Below are 4,167 nucleotides of genomic sequence, written 5' to 3'. Positions count from 1 at the left end.
GGAGGCGAAGGAGGAAAAACAAAGCCCAGGAAATTATTTGGAAGTAAGCTCCCCATTGGGGCCCTCCCTTCATTCTTCTGCCCATTCATTCTGAATCTTGAGGGTCCACTTTCCATCTTCCCCAGCACTGAGAGCTTCCATTGGCTGTACAGACAAAAGAGCCAAAGAAACTACAACCACCATGAATGTGAGAGTTCAGAGTTCTGATTTCAAATCTGCTTCCCCATTGGGACAAAATAGTGGCCTGATTTTGGCTTCATGGTCAGCACCAACCAACCTATGCTGTGACTGTGCTGCTTTGAAATGAGATAGTGGATATGAACGCTCTCTGAAATAGGTGAAGTGCTGTGCAGATGGAGTGACCATCACTGCTGTTATCTGCTCTTTGTTTTCTTTGTGTAGATAATTCTCTCCAGGCTTCAGCCAAGTCCTAAGGGCAGCAAGGTGCAGGCCAGACAGGAACTAGCACAGTGTCAGGTTCAGTTTGAGCTACAGAGCACTGGACAATGTGTCGATTTCAGAAAATGAGGACTCCAGGAGTACAGAACCTTCAGGGAGCAGTGTGGCAAGAAGCTGGACTCCTGTTCAATATGAGTGATTAACCAAATGTGCTTTTCTCCTCTCCCACCCTCCACCACCCCAGATCACCTCAGGTGATCAATGACAGTGAAGGAATTTTTTAAAACATATTAATCTATAAGGTTAAGAGCTGACAAAAAGCATGGGAGTAGAGATAAGAATGGATGAGAGAGCTCAACAAAAATAATAGGAGACAAAACACTATCTCAACAAAAATAGGATGTGGGTGGTTGCTGACGCTTTGGTTATAAAGCTTTCAGTCCTATTTGATTAAATCTTAAAGCAGATTTATATACTATTTAACGAAAATATTATCATTACTTTTTTTTCAAGAAAGAAGAAAGAGCACTTGGGGAGTCAGGAGACCTGGGTGTCAGACCTTTCTCTGGCACTCCATGAGAGCAGAGCCGCATCAGAAAAACTAACTGTGCTTTGGAATGAATCAAAATTTGTCTCCAGTTTCCCATCTCTCATTTCCTAACTGTCCAGGCAGTCTGAGCCTCGATTTACTCACCTCCTAAATGAGAATGCTGCCTGTTTCATGGGATTGACAATAGGATTCAATGAAATAAATAAAACAATACCATGTCTTAGAAAATGTCATTCTTCTCTATTGCTGCATCCCCCTCCCCATCTTTAGGCAAGGATGTGGCACAATTCAGGGCACCTGGTATTCACTTAACAAAAACCTGCAGAATTCAGTAATGTGTTACTGTGTATTTATTCTTGGGACAGTGAGGATACAAAGCATCTCTTCTCTGCTGACTGGATCAAGAGCAAGGCCCAAGTGTGACTCTCAGAGCCTAGTGAAGAATTCCCTTGAGGAGATATGGCTAAGGGATAGGAAAGACAGGGTAGAAACGAGAAGTTTTTTGACCAAGTAGCAGCCCCACCCTTCACCCCTCCCCTGTCAGAATGTTCTCTTCATGTAGTCCACATGATTAGCCTCAACCTAGACTGGCCTCCTATCCAATTACCCTGGCCTTCTGTGGAAAAAGGTAAAGATGGTTTCCATGGGGAGTTCCACTCTCTTGAGTGGCTCTGGACTGGCCAAGGAAGGCCTAAGGACTACCTGCCACACTAATTTCTCCACATTGCCTAAAATTCCAGTTGCATAACATTCAAAAAGGTGATTCTATCTGGTCCCTGCCCCAGACACTGACAGCCTAAACCCCACCTCAATTTCTACAGCTTGAATCTCAGCTTTGTCCAAGCTAAGCTTGGGCCTAAGAAGTGGCTAGATGCCACGGAGGGTTAGCCCAGTCAAAGAAGAAAGGGGAAATGTATATACATATAAGGGATTTTCAGTACCAACCTCATGTAACCCCTGACTGGGAGAGCCCCAAAGTCAGGAGTAAATAGGGTTTTGGTTTTTCTAAGACAGACCAAGACCAGGGCCCTGGGTCTACCCGACATGAGACACAAATATCATTCCTTCATTCACCCTTCAGTAAATCTCTATTGAGCACTATATACCAGAAAAATCCCCACCCTTTTGAAACATATTGTCTCCTGTTCCTATGAAAGCCTTCTGTTTAAACTTTCACATATGTGCCCTTCTGCTATAGTGACTACCTCCCAACTCCCAGCTTTCAGCCCCACCCCAATCTATTCTACAGCCCTCTGTGAGCTCCAGTCCCATCACTGTCCTGCTCAAAAACATTCTGTGATTTCCTAATTCTTACTGAATCAAGAAATCTTATTCCCTCATCCAACAAATGCTTACTGTTTATCTACTGTGTGCCAAAGTTCTGTTCTAGGTGCTGGGGACATAGCAGTGAGCAAGAAAGACAAAATTTTCTGCCCTCATGGTGCTTATATTCTAGCTGGGGAGACAGGCAATAAACAAGATAAATAAGTAAAGTATGTAAGTTCATGGCAAGTTCTAAGAAGGACAACAGGGCAACCGAAAAAGATTAGGAGGGGGTGGAGTGGATCCAAATTTTAGATGGACTAACCAGGGGGAAGATTTGACATTTGAGTGGACATTTGAGTAGAGTGCTAAGAATGTGATGGAATCAAGTGGGTATCAGAGGGAAGATTATTCCAGAAAGAGGGCCTGGCAAGTAAAAGGCCCCAGGGCAGGAGTATACTTGCCCCACTAAAGGACCAGCAGGGAGGCCAGTGTGGCCAGGGCAAGGGGAGAGTTGAAGAGTTGAAGTTTGAGAGGTAACAACTTTTACTCAGAGTGAGGGGGAGCCACTGGAGGCTTTTGAGCAGAGGAGTGACAGAGGTAACTTGTTTTGCACAATTACTCTGGCTGCTGTGCTTAAGCTAGAAGGGAGAAAAAGGTCAGGCAGAGAGAGACCAGTTAGAAGGCCCCTCTCTGGCCCTAGCCTACTTTTCCAACCATATCTTCTACCATTTCGCTACCCTTCAACCATAATAAATTTGTCTTCCTTGATATACTTTTCACCTGCTGATCTACCATCTTTAATGAAGTTGCCTCCATTTGGAATATTAATAACAACAGCTGGAATAAGAGCTACTGTGTAATAAGCATTAACGACCATTCAAACACTTTTCATGATTAGCTAAGTTCATTTGCAGACTCTTTTTAGTGTTCATATTTTGTCCCCATTCATTGAGAAAGCTGAGCGTTTTTACAAATTGTGACCAGCTGGAGGGCCCCGTGCCCAATCAAACATAGGATGTAGAGCCATTGATGGCCTTTTGGTCTCAGGTGGACCATTTCCATCTTTGAGGGTCTTCAGGCCACAAGACCCTCTGGGTATTTTCTCAGCAGAAGTCTTCACAAAGGGAGAGAGGAATGTTTAAGATGATCCTTAAAGTTCAGTAACCATTTTCTAGATAGAAGAGGAGAAGCAAAAAAACATTTCAGGCAAAGAGAATAACATTAGAATAGTTCAGCAGTACCTCATGGGATAGTCAGGAAACTGCAATTTGCTGAAGTGTAGCATTTACAGGGATGAATTAGGCAGGAAACAGAACTGGAAGGAAGGCCTGGAATGTCACATGAAAGAGTTGGACTTTCTCCTGTTTACAGTGAGAGGCATTGAAAGGTTTTGGGTAAAAAAAAAACACACAAAAATATTGTTTAGGTTGAGCAAGGTAAGAGTGTCTAGAAATGGTGAGAACCATGGCTACCTGGAAAGTGTGATTTCTTCCTAAAAGCAGCAGCCGCTAAGCTCTGGCTGATGGCTGCCAGACAGAAATACAGGCCCAATGTTACCACTGGGAAATCTAGATTTTCATGTAAAATCTACTAATTTTTTATACATTTACAATTTTTTAAAAACTTTTAATTACATGAGCCATATAAAACACCTCACAGGAGCTGCTATTTGGGGGCTTCTTTCCTGGAGTATGAATAAGCTCCAAGAGGACAGAGGCTTTGTCTATCTTGTGTGCTACTGTGTTCTCAGGGCCTCTCACACAGTAGGTGTTCAACACATCTTTGCTAAATGCATGTGTGTGGGTTAGTGAATAGCATTTCTATTTTATTCTTGAGGAAACTAAGGCCCATAAAGGATAATCCCCAGGATCACATGAGAAGTGGCCAAGCTCAAGTTCAAGTCCAAATCCCTGAACTTTGAAACAGGCAAGTGGACTTGCAAGAGACATAGA

Source organism: Papio anubis, chromosome 1 (genome assembly GCF_008728515.1).
Source record: "Papio anubis isolate 15944 chromosome 1, Panubis1.0, whole genome shotgun sequence".
NCBI lineage: Eukaryota > Metazoa > Chordata > Mammalia > Primates > Cercopithecidae > Papio > Papio anubis.
Note: the sequence above shows the minus strand (reverse complement) of the source record.